The following is a 12,346-nucleotide window of genomic DNA, read 5'->3' as shown; positions in this document are numbered from 1 at the left end:
CCATATCTAAATGTCTGTCTACTTCCCTGTCCACCTGGTGCTCACTGACCTCACCATGTCCAGACTGGAAGGGACGGTGATGGTCATCTGGTCCAGCCCAGCCCAACATGTGTTCCTCAAACCCTTGGGGCTTGGGGTCCCAAGGGAGTTATGGACATCAACAAAAGGGTTCCAAGGTCAAGTACATGTGAGAAGCAACTGGCCAAGCTGAGTCAGGCAGCATTTCAACTGCAGTCTCCTGCCAGCTTTGGTCAGGAAGCTCTTTTTCTCAGGAGCACCTGTGGGTCAGTGTTTACAGGCTGCTTTTTAAGAAACACTAGTCTTATCCCAAATCTTAATTACCCAGATGATAACGCTGTGAGGCCCGGAAATGCAGCAGCCTGACTCGGTCACAGCACGTCAGCATCAGACCTGGGCCCGGGTCTAGGATGCAGGGAACCTAAGAGCTCCCTGGTCAGAAACGAGGTCCTGCAACCTTAGACCAGCATGAAAAAAACTAGAATGAAAACAAAAGGCCTTAGTAAATGCCGTGACTCCACTTCCTAGGACACTTGTGCCTGGCTCAGCACTGGGGGTGACCTCGTATGGGACGCTGCCTTGGCAGGTGTTGCTTCCATCTCCCACCCCCTCCTCTACCTTATCCAGCAGCCCAGCGGCTCACTGTTTTACTGCCTCCTGCAGAAAATAAAGCCTGACATCCCAATGATGCCTTAAGGTCTACATATTGTTAGGTGCCATCAAGTCGATTCCAACTCATAGCGACCCCATGTGACAGAGTAGAACTGACCGTAGGGTTTTCTAGGCTGTAATCTTTACTACCGCAGATCACCAGGTCTTTCTCCTGAAGAGCCAATGGGTGGGTTCAAACTGCCAGTTAGCAGCTGAGCTCTCAACAGTTGCATCATCAGGGCTCCTTAAGGCCTGCACAGAGCATTCTGTGGTTCTCACCTAGGGGCCACTGTGACCTTTGGCAATGTCTAGATTTGGCAACGTTTTGGATTGTCAACATGGGGGGTGGTGCTACTGGTGTCGAGTGGACAGAGGCCAGGGACTGCTCAACATCCTGCAGTGCACAGGACACACCACAGCAAAGAATGATCCAGCCCCAAATGTACACAGTCGAGATTAAGAAACTCCGTTCTACATTTACAGTAGGAACCTTGTTCCACATATACCAACTGCTCGTCACAGGGCTTGGTGATGCAGGTAGGAGCATCTTTATCCCCAAGAAGACAACACAGCACCTCGTGACTGACCCATGCCTGCTCCAGAAGGAACATGCAGAGCCCACGGGGGCCTCTGGGCCAGCTTCAAACCTGGGCACTACAGCTCGCTAACTGGGTGACCTCTGGCAGTCTGCAGGACTGCTCTATGCCTCATTTTCCCCGTCTGTGAGATGGGGAGAAGGCAGGTGCCTACATCACAGGGGTGTCATGAGACTGAGTGGGTTACGAAGGCTCAGTTGGCCCTCTACAGGTGCTTACAGGATGAGCTGTGGTTGCTCTCTGTCCTTCCCTGGCATCGATCAGGCCCGGGTGCCCCATCTCATTCCCCTGGGTGCTCTGTGGGCCCAGGGATGCTGCTGACAGTCTCCAAAGGTGCTTGAAGGAGACGGAAGGGTGGCAGCAGCGCTGGCGTGCAGGTTGCCCAGGCAACGTGCCTGCAAGCATTCCGGAGGAGTGAAGTGGCGACAAGCAGTGGGTGGGGAGGACTGTGGGTGGGAACGTTCTCAGTCCTGGGTGTGGGGAGCCTGGCTTCTGTGTCTGCGTAGCTGTGGTCTCACGGGTGTGTCTGTGGGTGGGCTTGTGCTCTCCTGCAACCATTCTGTAGTGGGATAAGAGCAGCCGTCCAGGGTCAGCTGTCAGAGCGATGTGCCCCTCAGCCCAGTGGGTCCCCTCGGCTCTGCTGTGGTTCTTCCATACCTGGGCAGTGCTCAGGACGTTATCAGCAGAGGCCCCAGTGCCAGGAAGCCCCCACAGCTTGTTCTCCAGCCTGCTTACCAGGTCCCCTGTGCCATACCTCCAACAGTTCCATGCAGATGGGGACAAAAGTCTGAGACTGGGCCCCCGGAACCAGCTGGCCCATCCCCAGGTCCAACTGTGGCCACCTGACCCTTTCTCCATCTCCTCTGGGCAAAGGGAGAGACTTGGCAAAGCCAGAAATTAGCGGGAGCTGGAGATCCCTGGGTGGCGCAAATGGTTGAGTGCTCAACTACTAACCTAAAGGTTGATGGCTCAAACCGACACAGTGGTATCCTGGAAGAAAGGCCTGGCAATCTGCTTCCGTAACGATTATAGCCAAGAAAATCCTATGGGGTGCAGTTGTACTCTGTAACACATGGGGTCACCATGAGTTGGAATCAATTTGAGGGAAATGGATTTGGTTTTTTTTGGCTGGACTAGATGGAATTCTGTTATCTGTAGCCTCAGGCTCCCTGGTGCTGGTTCTCAACCCTGGGGAGGTTAAACAGTATTGAGACCCAGGTCCGCCACAGACCAACGGGATCTGCCCCTCTGGGGGTGAATCGGTATTTTTCAGAAGCTCCCAGGCGTAGCCAGGGCTGACAGCCCAGGATCCTCTGATCCTCAGAGCTACCTGGCTTAATCTTATTTTATGTCCATTTCTAACGAGATATCAGGTGAAGTGGTTAGGAGAGAACGGGGGCCATAGGCAGGCCCAATGATGGTAAATGAGTAATTTCTTTATAGGATCAGCACAAAGCTGGTTCCTATGAGGCAGAGGTTAAAGATGTCCCAATGTCCAACTTTTCCAAATTGCTGTACCACTCCATCATCTCTAAAGCCAAGTACTCCCCCTCTACTCAGCACTCTCCCTCTTGGGTTGGGGTTCAGTAATTCACTGTGACATATCACAGAACTCAGGAACCATACTTACAGTTAAGTGGTTTATTAGGGAAGTAACGGGGTACAATTCAGGATCAGGATCAGAAATAACTCAGGATGCAATTCGTCAATCAGCACAGCTTCTTACCCAATGCTGCTGGGCCCTACTGGGGGCCTCCTGCTGGTGGTCCCTGCTGGGGATCTTCTTGGGCAAGTGTTACAACTCTTAGCTCCATGGATGGGTCAGAAAGCCCCACTGCAGGTGTCTCACGCTGGTCTCCTGGTTCCTGCCGTCTTGTGCCACTGTCTCTCACTGTCTTCCATTTTACAGCTCCTCTCTCTGTGTCTCCCTTTCAGCCTAGTAGGATGGAAAAACTGGCGAATCCCCTCATTAGGGTCTCATACACTTCATTTGCATGGACCCACTCCCACAAGGATGCTGTGTACCTTATTTGCATTATTAGCAAGCTATCCAATCCTCTTGGTGGGCCACAAGCACCTCATTTGCATAGCCCCACCCAGTCATTTGGTGGGAGTTACAAAGACTGGCTAGAAGGGCCACATGAAGTAATTCACTGGTCCCAGGCACCACATGACACAGCCCTTTCAAACTCCACGGCCTCCCAGGGCTCGACTGCCCCTCCTCCAAGAGTCAGGCTGGAATATGGTCACCAGAAAGTTCCCATGCAATGATGTGAAGAGACATGAGTCGCTGTGCAAGTGCACATTAACTTTGGAAAACCAGACAGAATGGGACTGTGCCCTGAGAGAAACTGCACTTACTTATGTGCAGCTGGGCGCATACATGCCCTGGGTGGTACAAACAGTTAATGTGCTCTGCTGCTAACTGAAAGGTGCCTCCAAAGAAAGGCCTGGCAATCTACTTCCAAAAACTCAGCCATCAAAAACCGTATGGAGCACAGTTCTACGCTGACACACGTGGGGTTGCCAAGAGTCGGAGTCGACTCAACAACAACTGTTTTTTTTTTGTTGTTGGTTTTTTGCTTTTTTGGGGGTAGCATTGAGCAATAGCTACAAACTGAGCAACAGCTACGTGCCAGGCATCGGGTTGGGTAACACAAATTATCTCCTGTTGTTCTCACGGCAACCCTCAGAGAAGAACTGCTGTTACACTCATTTTGCAGAAGAAAGGAAAACACAGAAATAGTAACTGTGTTTCTCCCTGGAAAGAAGTGTCTTAAAAACACAGCTAAAAGAAGGCGATGTTTAAGGAGGTAAATGTTCAACCACAGGGAGAGCCTGGTTCTAGGGAAGACATGTCCCTCTGAGGTGTCGGGCTTTGAAGACAATTCCATCGCCTTTTACACTGAGAAATATGCATTTCTCCCAGAGAACCTCCCAGAGAACGTGGTGTGGATCACAGACGCGGCTCCTGGCGATAGCATTAGACATCATTATTGAAAGTCTTGTCCTTGGAAAGCGGGCTGAGGAGAATCAATGTCAGGTTATCGCTGGCTTCCAGCGTGTGATTGAAGTCCCTCTATCTTCACAGGAAATGTCTGTTGTGGTTCTGTTGGCAATTGTTATGTTGGTATTTACAGAACCCAGTACACACGCCAGGCCCTTTTTAAGCCAGACAAGAAGGACAGGGAGAGAAGATCCAGGAGAAGCTGACGTAAAACAAAAGCATGTTCCACCGGTTTCTAGGTTTGCAGAAGCAGGAAAGGAATGACATTTGATGGGGTGGGGACAGCAGAGCATGATGTTAAGGTCAAAGGCTAAGGAGTCAGTGGCTATGGGCTGAACCACAGCTCTCCAACTTGCTAACTCACCCCCCCCCCCGGCCCAGGTACCCCCTTCTCCTCTCCTGCCACCTGGGCCAGGCTGGGGTGACAATGATAAGAGGCTGGCAGAGCACTTAGCAAGGGTCTGGCTCTGCTTGTGAGGAATGAAGGTTCTGGACTCTGGTCCTCGGAGGTTAAAGGCCACCAGAGTGGCTGTGTGCCCAGAGATGGGGGAGGGGGTGACTGCAGAAAGTACCACCAGGGCAGAGGACACTGGGGGCCAGCCAGGACTTGGGACCCTCTCCACTCTAGCAGCCACCACAGATGGTGTCCCAGCCTGCTTGAACACAAATACTGATGGGCAACTCACTACCGCCCAGGAGCACGGAGAGAATGTTGAACAGGCTCTCAGTCAGTGGTTGTACTTCTGTCCTAGAGGGCAGCTCCAGATGAGTCCAATCTCCATGCTGCCTTCTCTGTGCACAGGTCACACACGCCCTGTGTGTACACACACACACACACACACACTCCAAGCCCTAATTGCTCCTCCTGAGGTTGAGCTGTGAAATCCCACCCTGTAGTCACCTCTACCCAGATGCACACCATCTCATCAAAGCCTCTGAGTAGAGTGTTCCACACACGAGCAAGATGCAACGTGGCATCACGATGATGTGTCGGGGCCCACTGGCATTGGGACAAGATGTCAGGGAAGCTCTTCCCAAAAGAATCCACGGAGCCAAGGCCCATTGGGAGCCCCAGGATCAGGAGTTCCCAGAGGAGCAGGCTGACCTGGCTGCGATCTGGGCGGGAACTTCCGGCTCTTCCCCAGGAGCTCATGGGACCCTAGCGACATTCCTGTGAAGTAGGTGTTACAAGAATCCTGGCTGGAATGTCTAGGATACCTAATGGCATCTCCAGGAAGCCATGTAGCTTCTGGGCAGTGGCTGTCACTTAAAGAGGGAAGAAATAGTCTGTTTTCTGGGAAAGCGTTAAGTTCCCAAACTGCCGGGCTCTGACATCCATCAGACAGAGCCGACTGGGCCAGGGACGACTCCTGCCTCCATCCACCCCAGGATACAGGCTGCCTGAGGCTCCTTCCCCGTGTGAACTGGAGGAGGCAGCTCTCCATGCCCTGCAGGACACCAGGGTGGAGCAGGGCCCAGCTGAGGCCAGGGTGCGCACCACTCCACCAGAAGCACTGCAAGCTCCATTGGTTTTATGTGGAAGCCACTCCCTAACCCGCTGGCTATTTCCAAGATGGCTGGGTTTCAGACACACTGAGTTCCATTCCAGAGAGGGTTTATATGATTATCTGGAAGGTTCTCTCCCTTGTCCCATAGGCACGGCGGCAGTGGGTGATGAGCTCTCTGGAGTTAGTGAAATTGCCTTGCAGCAGCTATCACAAGTGGGGTCTGACTTGGATCTTACCTCCAGCTCAGAGCTCCCAGCTCCCAGGGAATTTCCAATAGCAGGCAGGGCAGGAATTCTTACATACAGATGGGGAAACTGAGTCCCAGAGATGGATCAAGCCCACCTTCATCTGTCACTGACACCACTCCACTGCCATGCTTGCACAGCCCGGGTAACCACCCTAACCTCATGGCTGGCATAGCCACGCTCCTCTGGAAGAAGCCATGGCTCTGAATTGCACCATTAAGTATCTAAACTGGGAACTGTGAGACGCTGTCAGACAAGGAAGGCTTGGCCCTTGAAAGCTGGCCCCTATAGGAGGAGGGAGACAGAGTCTCCTAGGACCCAGGCCTAGCTGACTTCCACGGGGAGGAAGAGGAAGGAGAGAAACAGCTGCCTATATCTGCTGTGCATGGTGTGGACGGCACTTTTTGTGAGAACACCACCGGGGTATACAGCAAACACTCTCTATGCTGGCGTGCACAGAGGTGGTGCCATTGGCCACCGTGGGACTCTGGGCGGTTCCCCCATGAAGCGTAGAGGCAGTCCTCATCTCTAGTTCCCATCTCAGCCCTTCTGATTGGCCTCCAGTGCCCCCACTCTCCCAGAACTTGTCAAGGTCACCCACAAGTACCCACAGCCTCCCATGGAGCCATGTCTCCTCTAGGCTCCCCTTCCCGGTCAGCCTCCTATCCCTAATGCCCCAGCTTCCTCCACTGCTCTCTCCTTAGCCTCTGCTGGAGGCTCTAGAGCTCAGTTCTCAGGCTCTCTCATCCCCATCTCCACTCTCCCCAGGGAAGCCAGTGCCCAAACTCTGGACACTATCCACACAGGGCCACTCACAAATATGGCTGCACCCCTAGGTGTGGTCAAGCTGGGCAGCCCAGGCTCTTGCCCCCTGGCCTGGGCGCTCACACAGCACCACCACGCACACAGGCAGTCAGCTGGAAACCCAAAACCACCTGGCCCAACCCTGGCCTTCCCACGCCCCAAACACACGGTCAGCAGAACTTGGCCACTCTTCTCTCCTACACAGTGTTTCTCAAACCTGTACTATGGACATTTGGGGCGGATCATTCTCTGTTGTTGGGGCTGTCCTGTGCATGTAAGATGTTCGTCAGTATCCTTGACATCTACCCAGTGGATGCCAGGAGTACCCCAGAAACATCTCCAGATATTGCAAGTGTCCCCTGGCGGCCTCACTCAGCCTCAGCTTCCTTCCTCTGTCAGAGAGGGAGAGACACCTGGTGTGCAGGACTCGAGGAGGCGCTTTGGGAGTGATGGCCCAGGGACAGCCTCACGGCCACCATCCATCCAGGGGGCTGGAGTCATTATCCAATGGGAGGAGGACATCAAGGTCAAGGGCGCTAAGACCACCAAGGTCACGACATGAGGCCCTGGCAGAGTGCAGATTGGGACCCGCGTCCACCTGACTTGAAAGCTGGGCTCATCTTAGAGCCTCAGGAGGTGATGGAGGAGCTGCCTGGCATGGGAGGCCAGCAAGAGGACCTCGCCTGGTCATGCCCAGCTCTAAGGGGCCACAGCTCATATCAGCTAAATGCTCAAATGCAAAGGGAAGGAGCAGCTGGAGGGAAGCGCGCTGCGGCGGAGGGTGGACTTTTTCCCTGCACCCGGCCCACTCTCCTGTACCCACTGCTGAGGTCAGGGAGGGAGGCCCCATTTTCCTGTCACACGAATCATTTCCAACTCGAGTTGGCAACTTGTCTCAGCCCCTCTGCACCAACGTACCAAGGAGAAGAAGGGCCACTATGCACTCATGTGGATTTGGCTCTGTGCCCCTTAGGAAGGCTTGGACCCTCAGTCTTGGCTAAGGACCCCTTGGGTGTCCCCCAGCCCCTGTCCCCACCTCTACCATCTCTGGGAAGTCTCCCCTACACCTGCCTTTGGGTGTCCCCCAGAGCCTTCCCCCTCCAAGGTGTCTCCTCCCGTGCTTCACTTTCATCTAGGCTCTGGGCCAGGCCTGTGACATTTCTATGACCGCTGGCTGGCACCCACCACGACCATGTCTCCTCACTCCACTTCTTATGTGGCCACTGCCCAGTAAGGTGGTCTTTGGATCGTGGGCAGCGTCAGGCCCAAATGGGGGCTTCCCTGAGGGTTCCTCAGATGCCCCATAAAACTGGAGAGGAACCGAGGCCTGCCTGCCCCCTCAGGGCTCTAGCGAAGGCACAACAGCATCCAGAAACCATCAAGTGAGGCCTGGGTTTGGTTTATGTTAAATATTATACTCCAACACTAACGCTAACAATGCTTATTGATTTTTATTTTTATACAATGATTCAACAGCCATTAACTATGCAGCTACAATTACAGTGCTGGGCACAGAGGCATGAGCAGGTCACTGCCCTCACCCTCTGCAGTCCCAGCTCACAGCAAAGTGCCTGGCTCATAAATGCTCATAAATGCTGGCCAACAATTGTTTATGGTATGAATGAATGAATGAATGAATGAATCAAGAGCTCACAGTCCAGTAGAGAAAAAACAGGCTTTTAGCTGGTAGATAGCCCAAAGGCAGGCAGGCTGTGTGCTGGAGCAGTTTCAGCTCTGCTGGGTGAGTCTAGGGAGTCTTCTCGGAGGAGGTGACGGGTCTTGCATGAAAAGTAAGAGTTTACCGAGGAGGGGAGCAAAAGGCTCCACTCAGGGAGGCCTAACAATGAGGTCAGGAGGGCTCTCAAGGAAGGGGGTGGGTGGTGTCTCTGGGGAACTCCCACCATCAGCCTGGGGTGGACCAGCCAACCCAGGAGCTGCTTCCCAACAATGGAGGCAAACCTGGCTTCTCTATCCCCCAGTCTCCTCATCTGTAAAATGGGGATAGGAGTCCCTGGGTGGTGCAAGTGTTGAACGCACTCAGCTGCTAATAGGAAGGTTGGTGGTTCGAGTACACACAGAGGTGCCTCGGAAACAAGGCCTGGCAATCTACTTCTGAAAAATCAGCCGCTGAAAACCCTACGCTGCATAGTTCTACTCTGACCACTTGGGGTCGCCATGAGTCAAAGCTGACTCTACAACAACTGGTGTGGTTTTTTAACCTACCAAGGGCAAGTAGCAAAGCTAGAGTTGGGGTTCAAGACAGGCTGCAGGAACACAGCTGCTCTGCCATTTGGCCTTGCTGACAGGCAGAGTGGAGAGACCCACTTGCAAAAGTGACCCTCGGAGGAAGGCCAGGCAGAGAGCAGCCTCAGTACCTGTGTGTGTCTGAGGCTGGGGGCTCTGGCTGTCTGAGTCTCAGGCCATGTAGAAGCTGCCTGCCAGGAACAATGACTTCGGGGGAAGCCTCCCCCACACATGGCCACCACCCCACCCCTGGGGACAAACATGGAGGACAACATCCTGCTCTTCTGTTTCTCTCTTTACCCAGAACATCCGTCCGCATGCCCTGTGAAGGTTTATTCTGGAGGCAGGCGCTTCCTGGGACCTGGCCAAGCAAAGCAATTAAAGTGAGCATCATAATGAGTCCTGTGAATGTCGCCTCCCCTTGGTGTCTGTCTGCCCTGCCCTGCAGCCTCCCAGTGCAGGGTCAGAGGCCACGGGAGGGACGGGTTGAGGGGGCGAGGAAGAGGAAAGAGGAGTGCGGCACCCAGGCACCGAGAAGAGAGGACCAAAGCACCCTCAGGGGACACATAGGCTGCTGATTCTGCTGAGACCACAGCCCGCAGGGGGAAGGAGCCAGCCTGCACTGCCTGTCTGCCTCAGTTTCCTCAGCTGTAAAATGGGGACGCCATCTAACCTGTGGGAAGATGGTGAAGATGAAACAAGACAGGATTTGTGCCGTGCTTGTACCTGAGCTGGAGCCCAGCGCTCAGCAAGTGCTAGATGCTATTTGTTATTGTTAGTTGTCATCGAGTTGATCCCGACTCATGGAGACCCCAGGTGTGCAGAGTAGAACTGCTCCATGGGGTTGTCAAGGCTCTGACCTTTGGGATACAGATTGCCAGGACTTTCTTCCGAGGTGCCTCTGGGTGGGCTTGAACCGCCAACGTTTTGTTAGTGGTCAAGTACCTAATCGTTTGCACTACCTAGGGACTCCCTAGTCTGTATCGGCCCTGCCATTATTTTTGTTTCTAATAATGAGGAGACTGGGGCGATTCAGAAGGGAAGCCCCAGGGTATGGTCATCCCCAAGGGAGTCCTGCCTGGGGCGAGGCTGTTCTGGCTCTCTCTGACTATTTCCCCCAGCCCCAGCTTCTGATCCTACCCATCCCCAACCCACACTCACCCTTCCCCCTGCTGAGCTCCCGAGACCTCGCCCCTCAGCACAGTGCTGGTCCCAGAGCGCCAGGAGGGACTGGACACTCCCACCCCACCCCGGTGTCCTTCCCTGTAAAGGAAGGACTCAGTCCTGGAAGCCCAGCTGGAGGGGGACTCCTGGCTTCACGTCCCAGCTGTGTCACTGTCTGAGTCCCCTGGGGCTGCCATACCCAGGGACCACACACGAGGTGCCTTACAACAACACAGGTATAGTCTCACAGCTCTGGAGGCTGCAGGTGGGAATTGAGGGTGTCAGCAGGGCATCCTGTCTTCCAGCGTCTGGTGGCCCCATTCTTTCCTTGGCTTGTAGATGTTATCACTCCAGTCCCTGCCTCCATCATCACGTGGCCGTCTCCCCTCTGACTGTCTCTGTATCTGTTTTCTCTTTTATAGGACACCACTCGGATGGGATTGGACCCACCCTACTCCAGTATGACCTCATGTTAACAGATAACATCTTCAAAGACCCTATTACCAAACAAGGTCATGTCCACAGGTATAGGGGTTAGGACTTCAGCATATCTTCTTGGAGGACACCACTCAGCCCATAGCAGTCACGTTTATGTGTGGCATGGGCTCACTCCAGTGTGTCATGACCAGTCTGCCCCTGCTGCCTTCCCCACCAGGGTGAGATCTCACCCATTTACCTCCTATATCCAGCTCTCAACCTGCACCCTTGGCTTTGGGCTTGGATGGTCCATTGCATCAACCATTCACTCAAGCACTCTTGCTCACCCATTGTGCATTTATTAGGCACCTACTGTGGACATAGGTATACATGGAAGGCTGTGCAGCATGATCAGCAGTGGGCCTGGCCTCCCCTTCTGGAATATAGACTTGAGCGCAGACAGGAAAGCCAGCCCCATGCCAACTGCCCAGGACTCACTGTGCATGTTGCCTGAGGGAGAGCGCGGCTGGGACCAGAGGCCCTTGCTCACAAGAGTGCTCATACCCCTGGGGAAGCAGTCAGTAGCACCATCCATGTTTCCGTGGTTGAGGAAGCTGATGCTCAGAGGTTCAGGGACCCCTCCATGCACCAGACACCGGACCCCAGCTCCTCCACTCCCAATCCTCATCCTGTGTCTTCTTTTTTTTTTTTTTTAAGCAATCATTCCTCATGCTCTTCCCCCAGCCCCTCCTGACTGCTCATCTACTTTTGTCTCTATGGATTTGCCTATTCTGAACATTTCGTGTGAATGCGATGAGACAGTATTTGTCCTGTTGTGTCTGGTTTGGAGCCCTGGTGGCTCAGTGGTTAAGAGTTATGGCTGCCAACCAAAATGTCGGCAGTTCAAATCCACTAGCCACTCCTTGGAAAGCCTATGGGGCGGTTCTACTCTGTCCTGTAGGGTCGCTGAGTCAAAATTGACTCGACGGCAACTGGTTTGGTTTGGTTTTTGGTGTTGGGTTTATTTCACTGCCAGAAGAACAGATAAATCAGTCTTAGAAGAAATACGACCAGGATGCTCCTTAGAAGCGAGGATGGTGGCGACTTCAGCTCGCTTACTTCGGACACGTCAGAAAAGAACAATCGCTAGAAAAGGGCATCATGTTGGGTAGAGGGTCAGCAAAAATGAGAGAAGCTTCGATGAGATGGATTGACACAATAGCCAAAACAATGGACTCAAACATCCCAATGATCAAGAAGATGGCACAGGACTGGGCAGTGTTTCCCTCTGTTATACATGAGGTCGCTATGAGTTGGAGCCGACCTGCGGCAACTAACAGCAACATTCTCGAGGTTCGCTCATGTTGTGGCATGTATCAAAACTTCATTCCTTTTTATGGCTGAATAGTATTCCATTGTATAGATACATGACGTTTTGTTTATCTGTCCACTAATGGACACTTGGGTTGTTTCCTCCTTTTGGATACTATGAATAATGTTGCAATGCACACTGGCATACACGTATCTGTTCCAGTCCTTGCATTCAAGTCGTTTGGGCATATCCCCAGGGGTGGAATTCTGGCCCATCTGATCATTCTAACTTTTTGAGAACCTATTCTGCATCTTTTCACCATGTTCTGCTGTGGCTTCCAGCCCAGACTTGTGGTGAGGGTGGGCTGGGGGCCGTCACCT

Source organism: Trichechus manatus, unplaced genomic scaffold, assembly GCF_000243295.1.
Source record: "Trichechus manatus latirostris isolate Lorelei unplaced genomic scaffold, TriManLat1.0 scaffold00133, whole genome shotgun sequence".
Classification (NCBI taxonomy): Eukaryota; Metazoa; Chordata; class Mammalia; order Sirenia; family Trichechidae; genus Trichechus; species Trichechus manatus.
The sequence above is the reverse complement of the archived record's forward strand: the minus strand, read 5'-3'. Positions refer to the sequence as shown.